The sequence below is a fragment of the Oryzias latipes genome, chromosome 16 (genome assembly GCF_053564925.1).
Source record: "Oryzias latipes strain Hd-rR chromosome 16, Olatipes_Hd-rR_3.1".
Classification (NCBI taxonomy): domain Eukaryota; kingdom Metazoa; phylum Chordata; class Actinopteri; order Beloniformes; family Adrianichthyidae; genus Oryzias; species Oryzias latipes.
In genome coordinates, this window is record NC_136252.1 from 9,532,567 (window position 1) to 9,557,517 (window position 24,951).

At 45.9% G+C, this 24,951-nt stretch overlaps 1 protein-coding gene and 44 non-coding genes across 45 annotated transcripts in view; all 45 read right to left on the bottom strand.

Moving 5' to 3' along the window:
* Positions 1 to 24,951, bottom strand: part of LOC144984559 (uncharacterized) — a 402,969-nt gene that overhangs the window by 374,288 nt on the left and 3,730 nt on the right. The gene's annotated exons all lie outside the window — the stretch shown is intronic.
* On the bottom strand, positions 176 to 294 carry LOC144985918 (5S ribosomal RNA). Its single transcript, XR_013649748.1, has one exon. It is a non-coding gene; the product is annotated as a 5S ribosomal RNA (ribosomal RNA).
* On the bottom strand, positions 703 to 821 carry LOC144985919 (5S ribosomal RNA). The gene has a single exon (XR_013649749.1). It is a non-coding gene; the product is annotated as a 5S ribosomal RNA (ribosomal RNA).
* On the bottom strand, positions 1,229 to 1,347 carry LOC144985921 (5S ribosomal RNA). The gene has a single exon (XR_013649751.1). It is a non-coding gene; the product is annotated as a 5S ribosomal RNA (ribosomal RNA).
* On the bottom strand, positions 1,755 to 1,873 carry LOC144985922 (5S ribosomal RNA). Its single transcript, XR_013649752.1, has one exon. It is a non-coding gene; the product is annotated as a 5S ribosomal RNA (ribosomal RNA).
* LOC144985923 (5S ribosomal RNA) lies at positions 2,281 to 2,399 on the bottom strand. Its single transcript, XR_013649753.1, has one exon. It is a non-coding gene; the product is annotated as a 5S ribosomal RNA (ribosomal RNA).
* LOC144985924 (5S ribosomal RNA) lies at positions 2,807 to 2,925 on the bottom strand. The gene has a single exon (XR_013649754.1). It is a non-coding gene; the product is annotated as a 5S ribosomal RNA (ribosomal RNA).
* LOC144985925 (5S ribosomal RNA) lies at positions 3,333 to 3,451 on the bottom strand. The gene has a single exon (XR_013649755.1). It is a non-coding gene; the product is annotated as a 5S ribosomal RNA (ribosomal RNA).
* Positions 3,859 to 3,977, bottom strand: LOC144985926 (5S ribosomal RNA). Its single transcript, XR_013649756.1, has one exon. It is a non-coding gene; the product is annotated as a 5S ribosomal RNA (ribosomal RNA).
* On the bottom strand, positions 4,385 to 4,503 carry LOC144985927 (5S ribosomal RNA). Its single transcript, XR_013649757.1, has one exon. It is a non-coding gene; the product is annotated as a 5S ribosomal RNA (ribosomal RNA).
* On the bottom strand, positions 4,911 to 5,029 carry LOC144985928 (5S ribosomal RNA). Its single transcript, XR_013649758.1, has one exon. It is a non-coding gene; the product is annotated as a 5S ribosomal RNA (ribosomal RNA).
* LOC144985929 (5S ribosomal RNA) lies at positions 5,437 to 5,555 on the bottom strand. Its single transcript, XR_013649759.1, has one exon. It is a non-coding gene; the product is annotated as a 5S ribosomal RNA (ribosomal RNA).
* On the bottom strand, positions 5,963 to 6,081 carry LOC144985930 (5S ribosomal RNA). The gene has a single exon (XR_013649760.1). It is a non-coding gene; the product is annotated as a 5S ribosomal RNA (ribosomal RNA).
* On the bottom strand, positions 6,489 to 6,607 carry LOC144985932 (5S ribosomal RNA). Its single transcript, XR_013649762.1, has one exon. It is a non-coding gene; the product is annotated as a 5S ribosomal RNA (ribosomal RNA).
* LOC144985933 (5S ribosomal RNA) lies at positions 7,015 to 7,133 on the bottom strand. The gene has a single exon (XR_013649763.1). It is a non-coding gene; the product is annotated as a 5S ribosomal RNA (ribosomal RNA).
* Positions 7,541 to 7,659, bottom strand: LOC144985934 (5S ribosomal RNA). Its single transcript, XR_013649764.1, has one exon. It is a non-coding gene; the product is annotated as a 5S ribosomal RNA (ribosomal RNA).
* LOC144985935 (5S ribosomal RNA) lies at positions 8,067 to 8,185 on the bottom strand. Its single transcript, XR_013649765.1, has one exon. It is a non-coding gene; the product is annotated as a 5S ribosomal RNA (ribosomal RNA).
* On the bottom strand, positions 8,593 to 8,711 carry LOC144985936 (5S ribosomal RNA). Its single transcript, XR_013649766.1, has one exon. It is a non-coding gene; the product is annotated as a 5S ribosomal RNA (ribosomal RNA).
* Positions 9,119 to 9,237, bottom strand: LOC144985938 (5S ribosomal RNA). The gene has a single exon (XR_013649768.1). It is a non-coding gene; the product is annotated as a 5S ribosomal RNA (ribosomal RNA).
* LOC144985939 (5S ribosomal RNA) lies at positions 9,645 to 9,763 on the bottom strand. The gene has a single exon (XR_013649769.1). It is a non-coding gene; the product is annotated as a 5S ribosomal RNA (ribosomal RNA).
* LOC144985940 (5S ribosomal RNA) lies at positions 10,171 to 10,289 on the bottom strand. Its single transcript, XR_013649770.1, has one exon. It is a non-coding gene; the product is annotated as a 5S ribosomal RNA (ribosomal RNA).
* LOC144985941 (5S ribosomal RNA) lies at positions 10,697 to 10,815 on the bottom strand. The gene has a single exon (XR_013649771.1). It is a non-coding gene; the product is annotated as a 5S ribosomal RNA (ribosomal RNA).
* Positions 11,223 to 11,341, bottom strand: LOC144985942 (5S ribosomal RNA). The gene has a single exon (XR_013649772.1). It is a non-coding gene; the product is annotated as a 5S ribosomal RNA (ribosomal RNA).
* LOC144985944 (5S ribosomal RNA) lies at positions 11,749 to 11,867 on the bottom strand. The gene has a single exon (XR_013649774.1). It is a non-coding gene; the product is annotated as a 5S ribosomal RNA (ribosomal RNA).
* Positions 12,275 to 12,393, bottom strand: LOC144985945 (5S ribosomal RNA). The gene has a single exon (XR_013649775.1). It is a non-coding gene; the product is annotated as a 5S ribosomal RNA (ribosomal RNA).
* On the bottom strand, positions 12,801 to 12,919 carry LOC144985946 (5S ribosomal RNA). The gene has a single exon (XR_013649776.1). It is a non-coding gene; the product is annotated as a 5S ribosomal RNA (ribosomal RNA).
* Positions 13,327 to 13,445, bottom strand: LOC144985947 (5S ribosomal RNA). The gene has a single exon (XR_013649777.1). It is a non-coding gene; the product is annotated as a 5S ribosomal RNA (ribosomal RNA).
* LOC144985948 (5S ribosomal RNA) lies at positions 13,853 to 13,971 on the bottom strand. Its single transcript, XR_013649778.1, has one exon. It is a non-coding gene; the product is annotated as a 5S ribosomal RNA (ribosomal RNA).
* LOC144985949 (5S ribosomal RNA) lies at positions 14,379 to 14,497 on the bottom strand. Its single transcript, XR_013649779.1, has one exon. It is a non-coding gene; the product is annotated as a 5S ribosomal RNA (ribosomal RNA).
* LOC144985950 (5S ribosomal RNA) lies at positions 14,905 to 15,023 on the bottom strand. Its single transcript, XR_013649780.1, has one exon. It is a non-coding gene; the product is annotated as a 5S ribosomal RNA (ribosomal RNA).
* LOC144985951 (5S ribosomal RNA) lies at positions 15,431 to 15,549 on the bottom strand. Its single transcript, XR_013649781.1, has one exon. It is a non-coding gene; the product is annotated as a 5S ribosomal RNA (ribosomal RNA).
* LOC144985952 (5S ribosomal RNA) lies at positions 15,957 to 16,075 on the bottom strand. Its single transcript, XR_013649782.1, has one exon. It is a non-coding gene; the product is annotated as a 5S ribosomal RNA (ribosomal RNA).
* On the bottom strand, positions 16,483 to 16,601 carry LOC144985953 (5S ribosomal RNA). Its single transcript, XR_013649783.1, has one exon. It is a non-coding gene; the product is annotated as a 5S ribosomal RNA (ribosomal RNA).
* Positions 17,009 to 17,127, bottom strand: LOC144985955 (5S ribosomal RNA). The gene has a single exon (XR_013649785.1). It is a non-coding gene; the product is annotated as a 5S ribosomal RNA (ribosomal RNA).
* Positions 17,535 to 17,653, bottom strand: LOC144985956 (5S ribosomal RNA). Its single transcript, XR_013649786.1, has one exon. It is a non-coding gene; the product is annotated as a 5S ribosomal RNA (ribosomal RNA).
* Positions 18,061 to 18,179, bottom strand: LOC144985957 (5S ribosomal RNA). Its single transcript, XR_013649787.1, has one exon. It is a non-coding gene; the product is annotated as a 5S ribosomal RNA (ribosomal RNA).
* LOC144985958 (5S ribosomal RNA) lies at positions 18,587 to 18,705 on the bottom strand. Its single transcript, XR_013649788.1, has one exon. It is a non-coding gene; the product is annotated as a 5S ribosomal RNA (ribosomal RNA).
* LOC144985959 (5S ribosomal RNA) lies at positions 19,113 to 19,231 on the bottom strand. The gene has a single exon (XR_013649789.1). It is a non-coding gene; the product is annotated as a 5S ribosomal RNA (ribosomal RNA).
* On the bottom strand, positions 19,639 to 19,757 carry LOC144985960 (5S ribosomal RNA). Its single transcript, XR_013649790.1, has one exon. It is a non-coding gene; the product is annotated as a 5S ribosomal RNA (ribosomal RNA).
* Positions 20,165 to 20,283, bottom strand: LOC144985961 (5S ribosomal RNA). Its single transcript, XR_013649791.1, has one exon. It is a non-coding gene; the product is annotated as a 5S ribosomal RNA (ribosomal RNA).
* On the bottom strand, positions 20,691 to 20,809 carry LOC144985962 (5S ribosomal RNA). Its single transcript, XR_013649792.1, has one exon. It is a non-coding gene; the product is annotated as a 5S ribosomal RNA (ribosomal RNA).
* LOC144985963 (5S ribosomal RNA) lies at positions 21,217 to 21,335 on the bottom strand. The gene has a single exon (XR_013649793.1). It is a non-coding gene; the product is annotated as a 5S ribosomal RNA (ribosomal RNA).
* On the bottom strand, positions 21,743 to 21,861 carry LOC144985964 (5S ribosomal RNA). Its single transcript, XR_013649794.1, has one exon. It is a non-coding gene; the product is annotated as a 5S ribosomal RNA (ribosomal RNA).
* LOC144985966 (5S ribosomal RNA) lies at positions 22,269 to 22,387 on the bottom strand. Its single transcript, XR_013649796.1, has one exon. It is a non-coding gene; the product is annotated as a 5S ribosomal RNA (ribosomal RNA).
* On the bottom strand, positions 22,817 to 22,935 carry LOC144985967 (5S ribosomal RNA). Its single transcript, XR_013649797.1, has one exon. It is a non-coding gene; the product is annotated as a 5S ribosomal RNA (ribosomal RNA).

The following is a 24,951-nucleotide window of genomic DNA, read 5'->3' on the forward strand; positions in this document are numbered from 1 at the left end:
GTAATTAGGCTAAAGGTTATGCATTGACACCTTGATTCTGATTGCTCTGAAGCTACCTGATTACTTTACATGAGGCAAAAGTTGTTTATTAAAAAAAAAAAAAAAAAAACCTTAGGTGAACTTTGAAGCAGATTTTGGAAGAACACCCTCTGCTGGTTGGGAGGAAAAGATGGAAAACTTACAGCACCTGGTATTCCCAAGCGGTCTCCCATCCAGGTACTAACCAGGCCCAACCCTGTTTGGCTTCCGAGATCGGACGAGATCGGGCGGGTCCAGAGTGGTGTGGCCGTAAGCACTTGCCAGTGTCCAGCAAAGCCTCTTGGCCACTCAATCTCAAGGTTTTCCTGCTTAAAGCTACAGGCTTGCCATTGTGTCCTCCTGATTAACACACCTGCTGACTAGACACACCCACCTGCTGCAAAAACCATGCCATTTCACCTCTCCTCTGCAAAATCAGCCTTGGTTTAAACACACACAAAGTCTGAACAGAAACACTGCTAACATCTGCTCATTGTAACAGGTGGGTGTAATTAGGCTAAAGGTTATGCATTGACACCTTGATTCTGATTGCTCTGAAGCTACCTGATTACTTTACATGAGGCAAAAGTTGTTTATTAAAAAAAAAAAAAAAAAAAACCTTAGGTGAACTTTGAAGCAGATTTTGGAAGAACACCCTCTGCTGGTTGGGAGGAAAAGATGGAAAACTTACAGCACCTGGTATTCCCAAGCGGTCTCCCATCCAGGTACTAACCAGGCCCAACCCTGTTTGGCTTCCGAGATCGGACGAGATCGGGCGGGTCCAGAGTGGTGTGGCCGTAAGCACTTGCCAGTGTCCAGCAAAGCCTCTTGGCCACTCAATCTCAAGGTTTTCCTGCTTAAAGCTACAGGCTTGCCATTGTGTCCTCCTGATTAACACACCTGCTGACTAGACACACCCACCTGCTGCAAAAACCATGCCATTTCACCTCTCCTCTGCAAAATCAGCCTTGGTTTAAACACACACAAAGTCTGAACAGAAACACTGCTAACATCTGCTCATTGTAACAGGTGGGTGTAATTAGGCTAAAGGTTATGCATTGACACCTTGATTCTGATTGCTCTGAAGCTACCTGATTACTTTACATGAGGCAAAAGTTGTTTATTAAAAAAAAAAAAAAAAAAACCTTAGGTGAACTTTGAAGCAGATTTTGGAAGAACACCCTCTGCTGGTTGGGAGGAAAAGATGGAAAACTTACAGCACCTGGTATTCCCAAGCGGTCTCCCATCCAGGTACTAACCAGGCCCAACCCTGTTTGGCTTCCGAGATCGGACGAGATCGGGCGGGTCCAGAGTGGTGTGGCCGTAAGCACTTGCCAGTGTCCAGCAAAGCCTCTTGGCCACTCAATCTCAAGGTTTTCCTGCTTAAAGCTACAGGCTTGCCATTGTGTCCTCCTGATTAACACACCTGCTGACTAGACACACCCACCTGCTGCAAAAACCATGCCATTTCACCTCTCCTCTGCAAAATCAGCCTTGGTTTAAACACACACAAAGTCTGAACAGAAACACTGCTAACATCTGCTCATTGTAACAGGTGGGTGTAATTAGGCTAAAGGTTATGCATTGACACCTTGATTCTGATTGCTCTGAAGCTACCTGATTACTTTACATGAGGCAAAAGTTGTTTATTAAAAAAAAAAAAAAAAAAACCTTAGGTGAACTTTGAAGCAGATTTTGGAAGAACACCCTCTGCTGGTTGGGAGGAAAAGATGGAAAACTTACAGCACCTGGTATTCCCAAGCGGTCTCCCATCCAGGTACTAACCAGGCCCAACCCTGTTTGGCTTCCGAGATCGGACGAGATCGGGCGGGTCCAGAGTGGTGTGGCCGTAAGCACTTGCCAGTGTCCAGCAAAGCCTCTTGGCCACTCAATCTCAAGGTTTTCCTGCTTAAAGCTACAGGCTTGCCATTGTGTCCTCCTGATTAACACACCTGCTGACTAGACACACCCACCTGCTGCAAAAACCATGCCATTTCACCTCTCCTCTGCAAAATCAGCCTTGGTTTAAACACACACAAAGTCTGAACAGAAACACTGCTAACATCTGCTCATTGTAACAGGTGGGTGTAATTAGGCTAAAGGTTATGCATTGACACCTTGATTCTGATTGCTCTGAAGCTACCTGATTACTTTACATGAGGCAAAAGTTGTTTATTAAAAAAAAAAAAAAAAAAACCTTAGGTGAACTTTGAAGCAGATTTTGGAAGAACACCCTCTGCTGGTTGGGAGGAAAAGATGGAAAACTTACAGCACCTGGTATTCCCAAGCGGTCTCCCATCCAGGTACTAACCAGGCCCAACCCTGTTTGGCTTCCGAGATCGGACGAGATCGGGCGGGTCCAGAGTGGTGTGGCCGTAAGCACTTGCCAGTGTCCAGCAAAGCCTCTTGGCCACTCAATCTCAAGGTTTTCCTGCTTAAAGCTACAGGCTTGCCATTGTGTCCTCCTGATTAACACACCTGCTGACTAGACACACCCACCTGCTGCAAAAACCATGCCATTTCACCTCTCCTCTGCAAAATCAGCCTTGGTTTAAACACACACAAAGTCTGAACAGAAACACTGCTAACATCTGCTCATTGTAACAGGTGGGTGTAATTAGGCTAAAGGTTATGCATTGACACCTTGATTCTGATTGCTCTGAAGCTACCTGATTACTTTACATGAGGCAAAAGTTGTTTATTAAAAAAAAAAAAAAAAAAACCTTAGGTGAACTTTGAAGCAGATTTTGGAAGAACACCCTCTGCTGGTTGGGAGGAAAAGATGGAAAACTTACAGCACCTGGTATTCCCAAGCGGTCTCCCATCCAGGTACTAACCAGGCCCAACCCTGTTTGGCTTCCGAGATCGGACGAGATCGGGCGGGTCCAGAGTGGTGTGGCCGTAAGCACTTGCCAGTGTCCAGCAAAGCCTCTTGGCCACTCAATCTCAAGGTTTTCCTGCTTAAAGCTACAGGCTTGCCATTGTGTCCTCCTGATTAACACACCTGCTGACTAGACACACCCACCTGCTGCAAAAACCATGCCATTTCACCTCTCCTCTGCAAAATCAGCCTTGGTTTAAACACACACAAAGTCTGAACAGAAACACTGCTAACATCTGCTCATTGTAACAGGTGGGTGTAATTAGGCTAAAGGTTATGCATTGACACCTTGATTCTGATTGCTCTGAAGCTACCTGATTACTTTACATGAGGCAAAAGTTGTTTATTAAAAAAAAAAAAAAAAAAACCTTAGGTGAACTTTGAAGCAGATTTTGGAAGAACACCCTCTGCTGGTTGGGAGGAAAAGATGGAAAACTTACAGCACCTGGTATTCCCAAGCGGTCTCCCATCCAGGTACTAACCAGGCCCAACCCTGTTTGGCTTCCGAGATCGGACGAGATCGGGCGGGTCCAGAGTGGTGTGGCCGTAAGCACTTGCCAGTGTCCAGCAAAGCCTCTTGGCCACTCAATCTCAAGGTTTTCCTGCTTAAAGCTACAGGCTTGCCATTGTGTCCTCCTGATTAACACACCTGCTGACTAGACACACCCACCTGCTGCAAAAACCATGCCATTTCACCTCTCCTCTGCAAAATCAGCCTTGGTTTAAACACACACAAAGTCTGAACAGAAACACTGCTAACATCTGCTCATTGTAACAGGTGGGTGTAATTAGGCTAAAGGTTATGCATTGACACCTTGATTCTGATTGCTCTGAAGCTACCTGATTACTTTACATGAGGCAAAAGTTGTTTATTAAAAAAAAAAAAAAAAAAACCTTAGGTGAACTTTGAAGCAGATTTTGGAAGAACACCCTCTGCTGGTTGGGAGGAAAAGATGGAAAACTTACAGCACCTGGTATTCCCAAGCGGTCTCCCATCCAGGTACTAACCAGGCCCAACCCTGTTTGGCTTCCGAGATCGGACGAGATCGGGCGGGTCCAGAGTGGTGTGGCCGTAAGCACTTGCCAGTGTCCAGCAAAGCCTCTTGGCCACTCAATCTCAAGGTTTTCCTGCTTAAAGCTACAGGCTTGCCATTGTGTCCTCCTGATTAACACACCTGCTGACTAGACACACCCACCTGCTGCAAAAACCATGCCATTTCACCTCTCCTCTGCAAAATCAGCCTTGGTTTAAACACACACAAAGTCTGAACAGAAACACTGCTAACATCTGCTCATTGTAACAGGTGGGTGTAATTAGGCTAAAGGTTATGCATTGACACCTTGATTCTGATTGCTCTGAAGCTACCTGATTACTTTACATGAGGCAAAAGTTGTTTATTAAAAAAAAAAAAAAAAAAACCTTAGGTGAACTTTGAAGCAGATTTTGGAAGAACACCCTCTGCTGGTTGGGAGGAAAAGATGGAAAACTTACAGCACCTGGTATTCCCAAGCGGTCTCCCATCCAGGTACTAACCAGGCCCAACCCTGTTTGGCTTCCGAGATCGGACGAGATCGGGCGGGTCCAGAGTGGTGTGGCCGTAAGCACTTGCCAGTGTCCAGCAAAGCCTCTTGGCCACTCAATCTCAAGGTTTTCCTGCTTAAAGCTACAGGCTTGCCATTGTGTCCTCCTGATTAACACACCTGCTGACTAGACACACCCACCTGCTGCAAAAACCATGCCATTTCACCTCTCCTCTGCAAAATCAGCCTTGGTTTAAACACACACAAAGTCTGAACAGAAACACTGCTAACATCTGCTCATTGTAACAGGTGGGTGTAATTAGGCTAAAGGTTATGCATTGACACCTTGATTCTGATTGCTCTGAAGCTACCTGATTACTTTACATGAGGCAAAAGTTGTTTATTAAAAAAAAAAAAAAAAAAACCTTAGGTGAACTTTGAAGCAGATTTTGGAAGAACACCCTCTGCTGGTTGGGAGGAAAAGATGGAAAACTTACAGCACCTGGTATTCCCAAGCGGTCTCCCATCCAGGTACTAACCAGGCCCAACCCTGTTTGGCTTCCGAGATCGGACGAGATCGGGCGGGTCCAGAGTGGTGTGGCCGTAAGCACTTGCCAGTGTCCAGCAAAGCCTCTTGGCCACTCAATCTCAAGGTTTTCCTGCTTAAAGCTACAGGCTTGCCATTGTGTCCTCCTGATTAACACACCTGCTGACTAGACACACCCACCTGCTGCAAAAACCATGCCATTTCACCTCTCCTCTGCAAAATCAGCCTTGGTTTAAACACACACAAAGTCTGAACAGAAACACTGCTAACATCTGCTCATTGTAACAGGTGGGTGTAATTAGGCTAAAGGTTATGCATTGACACCTTGATTCTGATTGCTCTGAAGCTACCTGATTACTTTACATGAGGCAAAAGTTGTTTATTAAAAAAAAAAAAAAAAAAACCTTAGGTGAACTTTGAAGCAGATTTTGGAAGAACACCCTCTGCTGGTTGGGAGGAAAAGATGGAAAACTTACAGCACCTGGTATTCCCAAGCGGTCTCCCATCCAGGTACTAACCAGGCCCAACCCTGTTTGGCTTCCGAGATCGGACGAGATCGGGCGGGTCCAGAGTGGTGTGGCCGTAAGCACTTGCCAGTGTCCAGCAAAGCCTCTTGGCCACTCAATCTCAAGGTTTTCCTGCTTAAAGCTACAGGCTTGCCATTGTGTCCTCCTGATTAACACACCTGCTGACTAGACACACCCACCTGCTGCAAAAACCATGCCATTTCACCTCTCCTCTGCAAAATCAGCCTTGGTTTAAACACACACAAAGTCTGAACAGAAACACTGCTAACATCTGCTCATTGTAACAGGTGGGTGTAATTAGGCTAAAGGTTATGCATTGACACCTTGATTCTGATTGCTCTGAAGCTACCTGATTACTTTACATGAGGCAAAAGTTGTTTATTAAAAAAAAAAAAAAAAAAACCTTAGGTGAACTTTGAAGCAGATTTTGGAAGAACACCCTCTGCTGGTTGGGAGGAAAAGATGGAAAACTTACAGCACCTGGTATTCCCAAGCGGTCTCCCATCCAGGTACTAACCAGGCCCAACCCTGTTTGGCTTCCGAGATCGGACGAGATCGGGCGGGTCCAGAGTGGTGTGGCCGTAAGCACTTGCCAGTGTCCAGCAAAGCCTCTTGGCCACTCAATCTCAAGGTTTTCCTGCTTAAAGCTACAGGCTTGCCATTGTGTCCTCCTGATTAACACACCTGCTGACTAGACACACCCACCTGCTGCAAAAACCATGCCATTTCACCTCTCCTCTGCAAAATCAGCCTTGGTTTAAACACACACAAAGTCTGAACAGAAACACTGCTAACATCTGCTCATTGTAACAGGTGGGTGTAATTAGGCTAAAGGTTATGCATTGACACCTTGATTCTGATTGCTCTGAAGCTACCTGATTACTTTACATGAGGCAAAAGTTGTTTATTAAAAAAAAAAAAAAAAAAACCTTAGGTGAACTTTGAAGCAGATTTTGGAAGAACACCCTCTGCTGGTTGGGAGGAAAAGATGGAAAACTTACAGCACCTGGTATTCCCAAGCGGTCTCCCATCCAGGTACTAACCAGGCCCAACCCTGTTTGGCTTCCGAGATCGGACGAGATCGGGCGGGTCCAGAGTGGTGTGGCCGTAAGCACTTGCCAGTGTCCAGCAAAGCCTCTTGGCCACTCAATCTCAAGGTTTTCCTGCTTAAAGCTACAGGCTTGCCATTGTGTCCTCCTGATTAACACACCTGCTGACTAGACACACCCACCTGCTGCAAAAACCATGCCATTTCACCTCTCCTCTGCAAAATCAGCCTTGGTTTAAACACACACAAAGTCTGAACAGAAACACTGCTAACATCTGCTCATTGTAACAGGTGGGTGTAATTAGGCTAAAGGTTATGCATTGACACCTTGATTCTGATTGCTCTGAAGCTACCTGATTACTTTACATGAGGCAAAAGTTGTTTATTAAAAAAAAAAAAAAAAAAACCTTAGGTGAACTTTGAAGCAGATTTTGGAAGAACACCCTCTGCTGGTTGGGAGGAAAAGATGGAAAACTTACAGCACCTGGTATTCCCAAGCGGTCTCCCATCCAGGTACTAACCAGGCCCAACCCTGTTTGGCTTCCGAGATCGGACGAGATCGGGCGGGTCCAGAGTGGTGTGGCCGTAAGCACTTGCCAGTGTCCAGCAAAGCCTCTTGGCCACTCAATCTCAAGGTTTTCCTGCTTAAAGCTACAGGCTTGCCATTGTGTCCTCCTGATTAACACACCTGCTGACTAGACACACCCACCTGCTGCAAAAACCATGCCATTTCACCTCTCCTCTGCAAAATCAGCCTTGGTTTAAACACACACAAAGTCTGAACAGAAACACTGCTAACATCTGCTCATTGTAACAGGTGGGTGTAATTAGGCTAAAGGTTATGCATTGACACCTTGATTCTGATTGCTCTGAAGCTACCTGATTACTTTACATGAGGCAAAAGTTGTTTATTAAAAAAAAAAAAAAAAAAACCTTAGGTGAACTTTGAAGCAGATTTTGGAAGAACACCCTCTGCTGGTTGGGAGGAAAAGATGGAAAACTTACAGCACCTGGTATTCCCAAGCGGTCTCCCATCCAGGTACTAACCAGGCCCAACCCTGTTTGGCTTCCGAGATCGGACGAGATCGGGCGGGTCCAGAGTGGTGTGGCCGTAAGCACTTGCCAGTGTCCAGCAAAGCCTCTTGGCCACTCAATCTCAAGGTTTTCCTGCTTAAAGCTACAGGCTTGCCATTGTGTCCTCCTGATTAACACACCTGCTGACTAGACACACCCACCTGCTGCAAAAACCATGCCATTTCACCTCTCCTCTGCAAAATCAGCCTTGGTTTAAACACACACAAAGTCTGAACAGAAACACTGCTAACATCTGCTCATTGTAACAGGTGGGTGTAATTAGGCTAAAGGTTATGCATTGACACCTTGATTCTGATTGCTCTGAAGCTACCTGATTACTTTACATGAGGCAAAAGTTGTTTATTAAAAAAAAAAAAAAAAAAACCTTAGGTGAACTTTGAAGCAGATTTTGGAAGAACACCCTCTGCTGGTTGGGAGGAAAAGATGGAAAACTTACAGCACCTGGTATTCCCAAGCGGTCTCCCATCCAGGTACTAACCAGGCCCAACCCTGTTTGGCTTCCGAGATCGGACGAGATCGGGCGGGTCCAGAGTGGTGTGGCCGTAAGCACTTGCCAGTGTCCAGCAAAGCCTCTTGGCCACTCAATCTCAAGGTTTTCCTGCTTAAAGCTACAGGCTTGCCATTGTGTCCTCCTGATTAACACACCTGCTGACTAGACACACCCACCTGCTGCAAAAACCATGCCATTTCACCTCTCCTCTGCAAAATCAGCCTTGGTTTAAACACACACAAAGTCTGAACAGAAACACTGCTAACATCTGCTCATTGTAACAGGTGGGTGTAATTAGGCTAAAGGTTATGCATTGACACCTTGATTCTGATTGCTCTGAAGCTACCTGATTACTTTACATGAGGCAAAAGTTGTTTATTAAAAAAAAAAAAAAAAAAACCTTAGGTGAACTTTGAAGCAGATTTTGGAAGAACACCCTCTGCTGGTTGGGAGGAAAAGATGGAAAACTTACAGCACCTGGTATTCCCAAGCGGTCTCCCATCCAGGTACTAACCAGGCCCAACCCTGTTTGGCTTCCGAGATCGGACGAGATCGGGCGGGTCCAGAGTGGTGTGGCCGTAAGCACTTGCCAGTGTCCAGCAAAGCCTCTTGGCCACTCAATCTCAAGGTTTTCCTGCTTAAAGCTACAGGCTTGCCATTGTGTCCTCCTGATTAACACACCTGCTGACTAGACACACCCACCTGCTGCAAAAACCATGCCATTTCACCTCTCCTCTGCAAAATCAGCCTTGGTTTAAACACACACAAAGTCTGAACAGAAACACTGCTAACATCTGCTCATTGTAACAGGTGGGTGTAATTAGGCTAAAGGTTATGCATTGACACCTTGATTCTGATTGCTCTGAAGCTACCTGATTACTTTACATGAGGCAAAAGTTGTTTATTAAAAAAAAAAAAAAAAAAACCTTAGGTGAACTTTGAAGCAGATTTTGGAAGAACACCCTCTGCTGGTTGGGAGGAAAAGATGGAAAACTTACAGCACCTGGTATTCCCAAGCGGTCTCCCATCCAGGTACTAACCAGGCCCAACCCTGTTTGGCTTCCGAGATCGGACGAGATCGGGCGGGTCCAGAGTGGTGTGGCCGTAAGCACTTGCCAGTGTCCAGCAAAGCCTCTTGGCCACTCAATCTCAAGGTTTTCCTGCTTAAAGCTACAGGCTTGCCATTGTGTCCTCCTGATTAACACACCTGCTGACTAGACACACCCACCTGCTGCAAAAACCATGCCATTTCACCTCTCCTCTGCAAAATCAGCCTTGGTTTAAACACACACAAAGTCTGAACAGAAACACTGCTAACATCTGCTCATTGTAACAGGTGGGTGTAATTAGGCTAAAGGTTATGCATTGACACCTTGATTCTGATTGCTCTGAAGCTACCTGATTACTTTACATGAGGCAAAAGTTGTTTATTAAAAAAAAAAAAAAAAAAACCTTAGGTGAACTTTGAAGCAGATTTTGGAAGAACACCCTCTGCTGGTTGGGAGGAAAAGATGGAAAACTTACAGCACCTGGTATTCCCAAGCGGTCTCCCATCCAGGTACTAACCAGGCCCAACCCTGTTTGGCTTCCGAGATCGGACGAGATCGGGCGGGTCCAGAGTGGTGTGGCCGTAAGCACTTGCCAGTGTCCAGCAAAGCCTCTTGGCCACTCAATCTCAAGGTTTTCCTGCTTAAAGCTACAGGCTTGCCATTGTGTCCTCCTGATTAACACACCTGCTGACTAGACACACCCACCTGCTGCAAAAACCATGCCATTTCACCTCTCCTCTGCAAAATCAGCCTTGGTTTAAACACACACAAAGTCTGAACAGAAACACTGCTAACATCTGCTCATTGTAACAGGTGGGTGTAATTAGGCTAAAGGTTATGCATTGACACCTTGATTCTGATTGCTCTGAAGCTACCTGATTACTTTACATGAGGCAAAAGTTGTTTATTAAAAAAAAAAAAAAAAAAACCTTAGGTGAACTTTGAAGCAGATTTTGGAAGAACACCCTCTGCTGGTTGGGAGGAAAAGATGGAAAACTTACAGCACCTGGTATTCCCAAGCGGTCTCCCATCCAGGTACTAACCAGGCCCAACCCTGTTTGGCTTCCGAGATCGGACGAGATCGGGCGGGTCCAGAGTGGTGTGGCCGTAAGCACTTGCCAGTGTCCAGCAAAGCCTCTTGGCCACTCAATCTCAAGGTTTTCCTGCTTAAAGCTACAGGCTTGCCATTGTGTCCTCCTGATTAACACACCTGCTGACTAGACACACCCACCTGCTGCAAAAACCATGCCATTTCACCTCTCCTCTGCAAAATCAGCCTTGGTTTAAACACACACAAAGTCTGAACAGAAACACTGCTAACATCTGCTCATTGTAACAGGTGGGTGTAATTAGGCTAAAGGTTATGCATTGACACCTTGATTCTGATTGCTCTGAAGCTACCTGATTACTTTACATGAGGCAAAAGTTGTTTATTAAAAAAAAAAAAAAAAAAACCTTAGGTGAACTTTGAAGCAGATTTTGGAAGAACACCCTCTGCTGGTTGGGAGGAAAAGATGGAAAACTTACAGCACCTGGTATTCCCAAGCGGTCTCCCATCCAGGTACTAACCAGGCCCAACCCTGTTTGGCTTCCGAGATCGGACGAGATCGGGCGGGTCCAGAGTGGTGTGGCCGTAAGCACTTGCCAGTGTCCAGCAAAGCCTCTTGGCCACTCAATCTCAAGGTTTTCCTGCTTAAAGCTACAGGCTTGCCATTGTGTCCTCCTGATTAACACACCTGCTGACTAGACACACCCACCTGCTGCAAAAACCATGCCATTTCACCTCTCCTCTGCAAAATCAGCCTTGGTTTAAACACACACAAAGTCTGAACAGAAACACTGCTAACATCTGCTCATTGTAACAGGTGGGTGTAATTAGGCTAAAGGTTATGCATTGACACCTTGATTCTGATTGCTCTGAAGCTACCTGATTACTTTACATGAGGCAAAAGTTGTTTATTAAAAAAAAAAAAAAAAAAACCTTAGGTGAACTTTGAAGCAGATTTTGGAAGAACACCCTCTGCTGGTTGGGAGGAAAAGATGGAAAACTTACAGCACCTGGTATTCCCAAGCGGTCTCCCATCCAGGTACTAACCAGGCCCAACCCTGTTTGGCTTCCGAGATCGGACGAGATCGGGCGGGTCCAGAGTGGTGTGGCCGTAAGCACTTGCCAGTGTCCAGCAAAGCCTCTTGGCCACTCAATCTCAAGGTTTTCCTGCTTAAAGCTACAGGCTTGCCATTGTGTCCTCCTGATTAACACACCTGCTGACTAGACACACCCACCTGCTGCAAAAACCATGCCATTTCACCTCTCCTCTGCAAAATCAGCCTTGGTTTAAACACACACAAAGTCTGAACAGAAACACTGCTAACATCTGCTCATTGTAACAGGTGGGTGTAATTAGGCTAAAGGTTATGCATTGACACCTTGATTCTGATTGCTCTGAAGCTACCTGATTACTTTACATGAGGCAAAAGTTGTTTATTAAAAAAAAAAAAAAAAAAACCTTAGGTGAACTTTGAAGCAGATTTTGGAAGAACACCCTCTGCTGGTTGGGAGGAAAAGATGGAAAACTTACAGCACCTGGTATTCCCAAGCGGTCTCCCATCCAGGTACTAACCAGGCCCAACCCTGTTTGGCTTCCGAGATCGGACGAGATCGGGCGGGTCCAGAGTGGTGTGGCCGTAAGCACTTGCCAGTGTCCAGCAAAGCCTCTTGGCCACTCAATCTCAAGGTTTTCCTGCTTAAAGCTACAGGCTTGCCATTGTGTCCTCCTGATTAACACACCTGCTGACTAGACACACCCACCTGCTGCAAAAACCATGCCATTTCACCTCTCCTCTGCAAAATCAGCCTTGGTTTAAACACACACAAAGTCTGAACAGAAACACTGCTAACATCTGCTCATTGTAACAGGTGGGTGTAATTAGGCTAAAGGTTATGCATTGACACCTTGATTCTGATTGCTCTGAAGCTACCTGATTACTTTACATGAGGCAAAAGTTGTTTATTAAAAAAAAAAAAAAAAAAACCTTAGGTGAACTTTGAAGCAGATTTTGGAAGAACACCCTCTGCTGGTTGGGAGGAAAAGATGGAAAACTTACAGCACCTGGTATTCCCAAGCGGTCTCCCATCCAGGTACTAACCAGGCCCAACCCTGTTTGGCTTCCGAGATCGGACGAGATCGGGCGGGTCCAGAGTGGTGTGGCCGTAAGCACTTGCCAGTGTCCAGCAAAGCCTCTTGGCCACTCAATCTCAAGGTTTTCCTGCTTAAAGCTACAGGCTTGCCATTGTGTCCTCCTGATTAACACACCTGCTGACTAGACACACCCACCTGCTGCAAAAACCATGCCATTTCACCTCTCCTCTGCAAAATCAGCCTTGGTTTAAACACACACAAAGTCTGAACAGAAACACTGCTAACATCTGCTCATTGTAACAGGTGGGTGTAATTAGGCTAAAGGTTATGCATTGACACCTTGATTCTGATTGCTCTGAAGCTACCTGATTACTTTACATGAGGCAAAAGTTGTTTATTAAAAAAAAAAAAAAAAAAACCTTAGGTGAACTTTGAAGCAGATTTTGGAAGAACACCCTCTGCTGGTTGGGAGGAAAAGATGGAAAACTTACAGCACCTGGTATTCCCAAGCGGTCTCCCATCCAGGTACTAACCAGGCCCAACCCTGTTTGGCTTCCGAGATCGGACGAGATCGGGCGGGTCCAGAGTGGTGTGGCCGTAAGCACTTGCCAGTGTCCAGCAAAGCCTCTTGGCCACTCAATCTCAAGGTTTTCCTGCTTAAAGCTACAGGCTTGCCATTGTGTCCTCCTGATTAACACACCTGCTGACTAGACACACCCACCTGCTGCAAAAACCATGCCATTTCACCTCTCCTCTGCAAAATCAGCCTTGGTTTAAACACACACAAAGTCTGAACAGAAACACTGCTAACATCTGCTCATTGTAACAGGTGGGTGTAATTAGGCTAAAGGTTATGCATTGACACCTTGATTCTGATTGCTCTGAAGCTACCTGATTACTTTACATGAGGCAAAAGTTGTTTATTAAAAAAAAAAAAAAAAAAACCTTAGGTGAACTTTGAAGCAGATTTTGGAAGAACACCCTCTGCTGGTTGGGAGGAAAAGATGGAAAACTTACAGCACCTGGTATTCCCAAGCGGTCTCCCATCCAGGTACTAACCAGGCCCAACCCTGTTTGGCTTCCGAGATCGGACGAGATCGGGCGGGTCCAGAGTGGTGTGGCCGTAAGCACTTGCCAGTGTCCAGCAAAGCCTCTTGGCCACTCAATCTCAAGGTTTTCCTGCTTAAAGCTACAGGCTTGCCATTGTGTCCTCCTGATTAACACACCTGCTGACTAGACACACCCACCTGCTGCAAAAACCATGCCATTTCACCTCTCCTCTGCAAAATCAGCCTTGGTTTAAACACACACAAAGTCTGAACAGAAACACTGCTAACATCTGCTCATTGTAACAGGTGGGTGTAATTAGGCTAAAGGTTATGCATTGACACCTTGATTCTGATTGCTCTGAAGCTACCTGATTACTTTACATGAGGCAAAAGTTGTTTATTAAAAAAAAAAAAAAAAAAACCTTAGGTGAACTTTGAAGCAGATTTTGGAAGAACACCCTCTGCTGGTTGGGAGGAAAAGATGGAAAACTTACAGCACCTGGTATTCCCAAGCGGTCTCCCATCCAGGTACTAACCAGGCCCAACCCTGTTTGGCTTCCGAGATCGGACGAGATCGGGCGGGTCCAGAGTGGTGTGGCCGTAAGCACTTGCCAGTGTCCAGCAAAGCCTCTTGGCCACTCAATCTCAAGGTTTTCCTGCTTAAAGCTACAGGCTTGCCATTGTGTCCTCCTGATTAACACACCTGCTGACTAGACACACCCACCTGCTGCAAAAACCATGCCATTTCACCTCTCCTCTGCAAAATCAGCCTTGGTTTAAACACACACAAAGTCTGAACAGAAACACTGCTAACATCTGCTCATTGTAACAGGTGGGTGTAATTAGGCTAAAGGTTATGCATTGACACCTTGATTCTGATTGCTCTGAAGCTACCTGATTACTTTACATGAGGCAAAAGTTGTTTATTAAAAAAAAAAAAAAAAAAACCTTAGGTGAACTTTGAAGCAGATTTTGGAAGAACACCCTCTGCTGGTTGGGAGGAAAAGATGGAAAACTTACAGCACCTGGTATTCCCAAGCGGTCTCCCATCCAGGTACTAACCAGGCCCAACCCTGTTTGGCTTCCGAGATCGGACGAGATCGGGCGGGTCCAGAGTGGTGTGGCCGTAAGCACTTGCCAGTGTCCAGCAAAGCCTCTTGGCCACTCAATCTCAAGGTTTTCCTGCTTAAAGCTACAGGCTTGCCATTGTGTCCTCCTGATTAACACACCTGCTGACTAGACACACCCACCTGCTGCAAAAACCATGCCATTTCACCTCTCCTCTGCAAAATCAGCCTTGGTTTAAACACACACAAAGTCTGAACAGAAACACTGCTAACATCTGCTCATTGTAACAGGTGGGTGTAATTAGGCTAAAGGTTATGCATTGACACCTTGATTCTGATTGCTCTGAAGCTACCTGATTACTTTACATGAGGCAAAAGTTGTTTATTAAAAAAAAAAAAAAAAAAACCTTAGGTGAACTTTGAAGCAGATTTTGGAAGAACACCCTCTGCTGGTTGGGAGGAAAAGATGGAAAACTTACAGCACCTGGTATTCCCAAGCGGTCTCCCATCCAGGTACTAACCAGGCCCAACCCTGTTTGGCTTCCGAGATCGGACGAGATCGGGCGGGTCCAGAGTGGTGTGGCCGTAAGCACTTGCCAGTGTCCAGCAAAGCCTCTTGGCCACTCAATCTCAAGGTTTTCCTGCTTAAAGCTACAGGCTTGCCATTGTGTCCTCCTGATTAACACACCTGCTGACTAGACACACCCACCTGCTGCAAAAACCATGCCATTTCACCTCTCCTCTGCAAAATCAGCCTTGGTTTAAACACACACAAAGTCTGAACAGAAACACTGCTAACATCTGCTCATTGTAACAGGTGGGTGTAATTAGGCTAAAGGTTATGCATTGACACCTTGATTCTGATTGCTCTGAAGCTACCTGATTACTTTACATGAGGCAAAAGTTGTTTATTAAAAAAAAAAAAAAAAAAACCTTAGGTGAACTTTGAAGCAGATTTTGGAAGAACACCCTCTGCTGGTTGGGAGGAAAAGATGGAAAACTTACAGCACCTGGTATTCCCAAGCGGTCTCCCATCCAGGTACTAACCAGGCCCAACCCTGTTTGGCTTCCGAGATCGGACGAGATCGGGCGGGTCCAGAGTGGTGTGGCCGTAAGCACTTGCCAGTGTCCAGCAAAGCCTCTTGGCCACTCAATCTCAAGGTTTTCCTGCTTAAAGCTACAGGCTTGCCATTGTGTCCTCCTGATTAACACACCTGCTGACTAGACACACCCACCTGCTGCAAAAACCATGCCATTTCACCTCTCCTCTGCAAAATCAGCCTTGGTTTAAACACACACAAAGTCTGAACAGAAACACTGCTAACATCTGCTCATTGTAACAGGTGGGTGTAATTAGGCTAAAGGTTATGCATTGACACCTTGATTCTGATTGCTCTGAAGCTACCTGATTACTTTACATGAGGCAAAAGTTGTTTATTAAAAAAAAAAAAAAAAAAACCTTAGGTGAACTTTGAAGCAGATTTTGGAAGAACACCCTCTGCTGGTTGGGAGGAAAAGATGGAAAACTTACAGCACCTGGTATTCCCAAGCGGTCTCCCATCCAGGTACTAACCAGGCCCAACCCTGTTTGGCTTCCGAGATCGGACGAGATCGGGCGGGTCCAGAGTGGTGTGGCCGTAAGCACTTGCCAGTGTCCAGCAAAGCCTCTTGGCCACTCAATCTCAAGGTTTTCCTGCTTAAAGCTACAGGCTTGCCATTGTGTCCTCCTGATTAACACACCTGCTGACTAGACACACCCACCTGCTGCAAAAACCATGCCATTTCACCTCTCCTCTGCAAAATCAGCCTTGGTTTAAACACACACAAAGTCTGAACAGAAACACTGCTAACATCTGCTCATTGTAACAGGTGGGTGTAATTAGGCTAAAGGTTATGCATTGACACCTTGATTCTGATTGCTCTGAAGCTACCTGATTACTTTACATGAGGCAAAAGTTGTTTATTAAAAAAAAAAAAAAAAAAACCTTAGGTGAACTTTGAAGCAGATTTTGGAAGAACACCCTCTGCTGGTTGGGAGGAAAAGATGGAAAACTTACAGCACCTGGTATTCCCAAGCGGTCTCCCATCCAGGTACTAACCAGGCCCAACCCTGTTTGGCTTCCGAGATCGGACGAGATCGGGCGGGTCCAGAGTGGTGTGGCCGTAAGCACTTGCCAGTGTCCAGCAAAGCCTCTTGGCCACTCAATCTCAAGGTTTTCCTGCTTAAAGCTACAGGCTTGCCATTGTGTCCTCCTGATTAACACACCTGCTGACTAGACACACCCACCTGCTGCAAAAACCATGCCATTTCACCTCTCCTCTGCAAAATCAGCCTTGGTTTAAACACACACAAAGTCTGAACAGAAACACTGCTAACATCTGCTCATTGTAACAGGTGGGTGTAATTAGGCTAAAGGTTATGCATTGACACCTTGATTCTGATTGCTCTGAAGCTACCTGATTACTTTACATGAGGCAAAAGTTGTTTATTAAAAAAAAAAAAAAAAAAACCTTAGGTGAACTTTGAAGCAGATTTTGGAAGAACACCCTCTGCTGGTTGGGAGGAAAAGATGGAAAACTTACAGCACCTGGTATTCCCAAGCGGTCTCCCATCCAGGTACTAACCAGGCCCAACCCTGTTTGGCTTCCGAGATCGGACGAGATCGGGCGGGTCCAGAGTGGTGTGGCCGTAAGCACTTGCCAGTGTCCAGCAAAGCCTCTTGGCCACTCAATCTCAAGGTTTTCCTGCTTAAAGCTACAGGCTTGCCATTGTGTCCTCCTGATTAACACACCTGCTGACTAGACACACCCACCTGCTGCAAAAACCATGCCATTTCACCTCTCCTCTGCAAAATCAGCCTTGGTTTAAACACACACAAAGTCTGAACAGAAACACTGCTAACATCTGCTCATTGTAACAGGTGGGTGTAATTAGGCTAAAGGTTATGCATTGACACCTTGATTCTGATTGCTCTGAAGCTACCTGATTACTTTACATGAGGCAAAAGTTGTTTATTAAAAAAAAAAAAAAAAAAACCTTAGGTGAACTTTGAAGCAGATTTTGGAAGAACACCCTCTGCTGGTTGGGAGGAAAAGATGGAAAACTTACAGCACCTGGTATTCCCAAGCGGTCTCCCATCCAGGTACTAACCAGGCCCAACCCTGTTTGGCTTCCGAGATCGGACGAGATCGGGCGGGTCCAGAGTGGTGTGGCCGTAAGCACTTGCCAGTGTCCAGCAAAGCCTCTTGGCCACTCAATCTCAAGGTTTTCCTGCTTAAAGCTACAGGCTTGCCATTGTGTCCTCCTGATTAACACACCTGCTGACTAGACACACCCACCTGCTGCAAAAACCATGCCATTTCACCTCTCCTCTGCAAAATCAGCCTTGGTTTAAACACACACAAAGTCTGAACAGAAACACTGCTAACATCTGCTCATTGTAACAGGTGGGTGTAATTAGGCTAAAGGTTATGCATTGACACCTTGATTCTGATTGCTCTGAAGCTACCTGATTACTTTACATGAGGCAAAAGTTGTTTATTAAAAAAAAAAAAAAAAAAACCTTAGGTGAACTTTGAAGCAGATTTTGGAAGAACACCCTCTGCTGGTTGGGAGGAAAAGATGGAAAACTTACAGCACCTGGTATTCCCAAGCGGTCTCCCATCCAGGTACTAACCAGGCCCAACCCTGTTTGGCTTCCGAGATCGGACGAGATCGGGCGGGTCCAGAGTGGTGTGGCCGTAAGCACTTGCCAGTGTCCAGCAAAGCCTCTTGGCCACTCAATCTCAAGGTTTTCCTGCTTAAAGCTACAGGCTTGCCATTGTGTCCTCCTGATTAACACACCTGCTGACTAGACACACCCACCTGCTGCAAAAACCATGCCATTTCACCTCTCCTCTGCAAAATCAGCCTTGGTTTAAACACACACAAAGTCTGAACAGAAACACTGCTAACATCTGCTCATTGTAACAGGTGGGTGTAATTAGGCTAAAGGTTATGCATTGACACCTTGATTCTGATTGCTCTGAAGCTACCTGATTACTTTACATGAGGCAAAAGTTGTTTATTAAAAAAAAAAAAAAAAAAACCTTAGGTGAACTTTGAAGCAGATTTTGGAAGAACACCCTCTGCTGGTTGGGAGGAAAAGATGGAAAACTTACAGCACCTGGTATTCCCAAGCGGTCTCCCATCCAGGTACTAACCAGGCCCAACCCTGTTTGGCTTCCGAGATCGGACGAGATCGGGCGGGTCCAGAGTGGTGTGGCCGTAAGCACTTGCCAGTGTCCAGCAAAGCCTCTTGGCCACTCAATCTCAAGGTTTTCCTGCTTAAAGCTACAGGCTTGCCATTGTGTCCTCCTGATTAACACACCTGCTGACTAGACACACCCACCTGCTGCAAAAACCATGCCATTTCACCTCTCCTCTGCAAAATCAGCCTTGGTTTAAACACACACAAAGTCTGAACAGAAACACTGCTAACATCTGCTCATTGTAACAGGTGGGTGTAATTAGGCTAAAGGTTATGCATTGACACCTTGATTCTGATTGCTCTGAAGCTACCTGATTACTTTACATGAGGCAAAAGTTGTTTATTAAAAAAAAAAAAAAAAAAACCTTAGGTGAACTTTGAAGCAGATTTTGGAAGAACACCCTCTGCTGGTTGGGAGGAAAAGATGGAAAACTTACAGCACCTGGTATTCCCAAGCGGTCTCCCATCCAGGTACTAACCAGGCCCAACCCTGTTTGGCTTCCGAGATCGGACGAGATCGGGCGGGTCCAGAGTGGTGTGGCCGTAAGCACTTGCCAGTGTCCAGCAAAGCCTCTTGGCCACTCAATCTCAAGGTTTTCCTGCTTAAAGCTACAGGCTTGCCATTGTGTCCTCCTGATTAACACACCTGCTGACTAGACACACCCACCTGCTGCAAAAACCATGCCATTTCACCTCTCCTCTGCAAAATCAGCCTTGGTTTAAACACACACAAAGTCTGAACAGAAACACTGCTAACATCTGCTCATTGTAACAGGTGGGTGTAATTAGGCTAAAGGTTATGCATTGACACCTTGATTCTGATTGCTCTGAAGCTACCTGATTACTTTACATGAGGCAAAAGTTGTTTATTAAAAAAAAAAAAAAAAAAACCTTAGGTGAACTTTGAAGCAGATTTTGGAAGAACACCCTCTGCTGGTTGGGAGGAAAAGATGGAAAACTTACAGCACCTGGTATTCCCAAGCGGTCTCCCATCCAGGTACTAACCAGGCCCAACCCTGTTTGGCTTCCGAGATCGGACGAGATCGGGCGGGTCCAGAGTGGTGTGGCCGTAAGCACTTGCCAGTGTCCAGCAAAGCCTCTTGGCCACTCAATCTCAAGGTTTTCCTGCTTAAAGCTACAGGCTTGCCATTGTGTCCTCCTGATTAACACACCTGCTGACTAGACACACCCACCTGCTGCAAAAACCATGCCATTTCACCTCTCCTCTGCAAAATCAGCCTTGGTTTAAACACACACAAAGTCTGAACAGAAACACTGCTAACATCTGCTCATTGTAACAGGTGGGTGTAATTAGGCTAAAGGTTATGCATTGACACCTTGATTCTGATTGCTCTGAAGCTACCTGATTACTTTACATGAGGCAAAAGTTGTTTATTAAAAAAAAAAAAAAAAAAACCTTAGGTGAACTTTGAAGCAGATTTTGGAAGAACACCCTCTGCTGGTTGGGAGGAAAAGATGGAAAACTTACAGCACCTGGTATTCCCAAGCGGTCTCCCATCCAGGTACTAACCAGGCCCAACCCTGTTTGGCTTCCGAGATCGGACGAGATCGGGCGGGTCCAGAGTGGTGTGGCCGTAAGCACTTGCCAGTGTCCAGCAAAGCCTCTTGGCCACTCAATCTCAAGGTTTTCCTGCTTAAAGCTACAGGCTTGCCATTGTGTCCTCCTGATTAACACACCTGCTGACTAGACACACCCACCTGCTGCAAAAACCATGCCATTTCACCTCTCCTCTGCAAAATCAGCCTTGGTTTAAACACACACAAAGTCTGAACAGAAACACTGCTAACATCTGCTCATTGTAACAGGTGGGTGTAATTAGGCTAAAGGTTATGCATTGACACCTTGATTCTGATTGCTCTGAAGCTACCTGATTACTTTACATGAGGCAAAAGTTGTTTATTAAAAAAAAAAAAAAAAAAACCTTAGGTGAACTTTGAAGCAGATTTTGGAAGAACACCCTCTGCTGGTTGGGAGGAAAAGATGGAAAACTTACAGCACCTGGTATTCCCAAGCGGTCTCCCATCCAGGTACTAACCAGGCCCAACCCTGTTTGGCTTCCGAGATCGGACGAGATCGGGCGGGTCCAGAGTGGTGTGGCCGTAAGCACTTGCCAGTGTCCAGCAAAGCCTCTTGGCCACTCAATCTCAAGGTTTTCCTGCTTAAAGCTACAGGCTTGCCATTGTGTCCTCCTGATTAACACACCTGCTGACTAGACACACCCACCTGCTGCAAAAACCATGCCATTTCACCTCTCCTCTGCAAAATCAGCCTTGGTTTAAACACACACAAAGTCTGAACAGAAACACTGCTAACATCTGCTCATTGTAACAGGTGGGTGTAATTAGGCTAAAGGTTATGCATTGACACCTTGATTCTGATTGCTCTGAAGCTACCTGATTACTTTACATGAGGCAAAAGTTGTTTATTAAAAAAAAAAAAAAAAAAACCTTAGGTGAACTTTGAAGCAGATTTTGGAAGAACACCCTCTGCTGGTTGGGAGGAAAAGATGGAAAACTTACAGCACCTGGTATTCCCAAGCGGTCTCCCATCCAGGTACTAACCAGGCCCAACCCTGTTTGGCTTCCGAGATCGGACGAGATCGGGCGGGTCCAGAGTGGTGTGGCCGTAAGCACTTGCCAGTGTCCAGCAAAGCCTCTTGGCCACTCAATCTCAAGGTTTTCCTGCTTAAAGCTACAGGCTTGCCATTGTGTCCTCCTGATTAACACACCTGCTGACTAGACACACCCACCTGCTGCAAAAACCATGCCATTTCACCTCTCCTCTGCAAAATCAGCCTTGGTTTAAACACACACAAAGTCTGAACAGAAACACTGCTAACATCTGCTCATTGTAACAGGTGGGTGTAATTAGGCTAAAGGTTATGCATTGACACCTTGATTCTGATTGCTCTGAAGCTACCTGATTACTTTACATGAGGCAAAAGTTGTTTATTAAAAAAAAAAAAAAAAAAACCTTAGGTGAACTTTGAAGCAGATTTTGGAAGAACACCCTCTGCTGGTTGGGAGGAAAAGATGGAAAACTTACAGCACCTGGTATTCCCAAGCGGTCTCCCATCCAGGTACTAACCAGGCCCAACCCTGTTTGGCTTCCGAGATCGGACGAGATCGGGCGGGTCCAGAGTGGTGTGGCCGTAAGCACTTGCCAGTGTCCAGCAAAGCCTCTTGGCCACTCAATCTCAAGGTTTTCCTGCTTAAAGCTACAGGCTTGCCATTGTGTCCTCCTGATTAACACACCTGCTGACTAGACACACCCACCTGCTGCAAAAACCATGCCATTTCACCTCTCCTCTGCAAAATCAGCCTTGGTTTAAACACACACAAAGTCTGAACAGAAACACTGCTAACATCTGCTCATTGTAACAGGTGGGTGTAATTAGGCTAAAGGTTATGCATTGACACCTTGATTCTGATTGCTCTGAAGCTACCTGATTACTTTACATGAGGCAAAAGTTGTTTATTAAAAAAAAAAAAAAAAAAACCTTAGGTGAACTTTGAAGCAGATTTTGGAAGAACACCCTCTGCTGGTTGGGAGGAAAAGATGGAAAACTTACAGCACCTGGTATTCCCAAGCGGTCTCCCATCCAGGTACTAACCAGGCCCAACCCTGTTTGGCTTCCGAGATCGGACGAGATCGGGCGGGTCCAGAGTGGTGTGGCCGTAAGCACTTGCCAGTGTCCAGCAAAGCCTCTTGGCCACTCAATCTCAAGGTTTTCCTGCTTAAAGCTACAGGCTTGCCATTGTGTCCTCCTGATTAACACACCTGCTGACTAGACACACCCACCTGCTGCAAAAACCATGCCATTTCACCTCTCCTCTGCAAAATCAGCCTTGGTTTAAACACACACAAAGTCTGAACAGAAACACTGCTAACATCTGCTCATTGTAACAGGTGGGTGTAATTAGGCTAAAGGTTATGCATTGACACCTTGATTCTGATTGCTCTGAAGCTACCTGATTACTTTACATGAGGCAAAAGTTGTTTATTAAAAAAAAAAAAAAAAAAAAAGAAAAAGAAAAAGAAAAAAACCTTAGGTGAACTTTGAAGCAGATTTTGGAAGAACACCCTCTGCTGGTTGGGAGGAAAAGATGGAAAACTTACAGCACCTGGTATTCCCAAGCGGTCTCCCATCCAGGTACTAACCAGGCCCAACCCTGTTTGGCTTCCGAGATCGGACGAGATCGGGCGGGTCCAGAGTGGTGTGGCCGTAAGCACTTGCCAGTGTCCAGCAAAGCCTCTTGGCCACTCAATCTCAAGGTTTTCCTGCCTAAAGCTACAGGCTTGCCATTGTGTCCTCCTGATTAACACACCTGCTGACTAGACACACCCACCTGCTGCAAAAACCATGCCATTTCACCTCTCCTCTGCAAAATCAACCTTGGTTTAAACACACACAAAGTATGAACAGAAACACTGCTAACATCTGCTCATTGTAACAGGTGGGTGTAATTAGGCTAAAAGTTATGCATTGACACCTTGATTCTGATTGCTCTGAAGCTACCTGATTACTTTACACGAGGCAAAAGTTGTTTATTAAAAAAAAAAAACCTAAGGTGAACTTTGAAGCAGATTTTGGAAGAACACCCTCTGCTGGTTGGGAGGAAAAGATGGAAAACTTACAGCACCTGGTATTCCCAAGCGGTCTCCCATCCAGGTACTAACCAGGCCCAACCCTGTTTGGCTTCCGAGATTGGACGAAATCGGGGGGCGGGTCTTTTTTTTTTCTTTTTATTAATAAAGGAGATTAAAATATATACAAAGGTTTTTCATCACAAAACAAAACAAAAATAGATAACATACAGAGTCCAAAATTAGCTTCAAACGTCCTGCAAAAGCAAACATAAATAAATTAGACTTTTAGCCAAACTCCATTGTGCATATTTACACAAACAGCCCAGCCGTTGAAACACGTTTCAGCCATCCATCAGGTTCCATCCGTCTCAAAGTCTCCAAATGCCCCGTTAATAATCTCATAAGACAGCTCCATCTGTCCATAGTCCTCCTCTCCTTGAGTGCCAAGTTCCTGGCCTGGTAGATGGTAAATCGCCCAAGAGCGAGGACCAGGTCCGCCAACTTCCATCCTGGACGTCTTTGGTTCCTGTGCACTCCGAAAAGGGTTTCCCACCTCCAATCTTCCTCCACCGCCCACTCAAAAGAGCACCGGTCCCTCAGCATGTCCCTGAGCCCTTGCAGAAACGGTTTCAACGCCGAACAGTCCAAAAACATGTGTTCCAGTGTCTCAGGGACTGTGCCACAAACAGGACACGTCCTTTCATATAAGTCCTTATTGATCTGATGTAGGACTACACTGGAATAAATGTTTCTATGGCGCACTCTGAAATCCGTATTCCATACCATATGAGGAAAAATACTACCTTTCAGGCTCCACCAAATCTCCGCTGGGTCCTTACCCGGGAAGACTGATGCCCAGGCAGCCTCTGCTGCAGGAACCTTTGACTCCAGGGCAATCAGCAGGGCGTACCAAGCCTTTGTTGGGAGCGACTTCACCTCCATCGATGCACCACCCTGACAGATCTGAAATAAGTACCCTGTGTCCTGCAGTGTAGGACCACCTCTCCTCACAGTGATCAGCCACCGCAGCGGTATAGAGGAGGAAAGCTTTGCAAAAAACTGCTTCACCCTCCTCCTCTCACCCTGGTTCAGGTCATTACAGAACCTGACCAACAAGTCCGAGATGCCACGCAGTCTCCCTCCAGCCACGACGTCCCCTACAAGGAGACAATCACGCTCCTCCAACAGCCTGCATTGTAGGGGAAGACCGCCACACATGAGCACAGGATTATTGAAAATCGGTTGGCACAACACCTGGTAAGGGGTGGATACAGACTGGGTAATGTATCTCCCAACTTTATACCATGCTGTTAGCATCTCTGCTGAGAAAGTGTCCAAGTCCCGAAGAGCCGTCAGTGATCTTCTTTGACAGAAGACACCAAGGCCGAGACGAGAAACCTGGAGAAAACCCTCTACAAAATAATCCTTCCAGAATGGGGTCCGATCCGTGTCCAGGAGCCGAGCCACCAGGTTCAGGCGTAAAGCCCCCTTCCTGGCGCCCAACTCCACCAGATTCAGACCACCACTCTGGACGGCCCTCGACAGAGTATACCTGGAAATCTGATTGGCCTTAGAGCCCCAAAGAAAATTTGAAATGAGATTATTAATTTTCAGTTGAAAGTTTTCCGGAAATGGCAGAATTGATAGGACATAATTA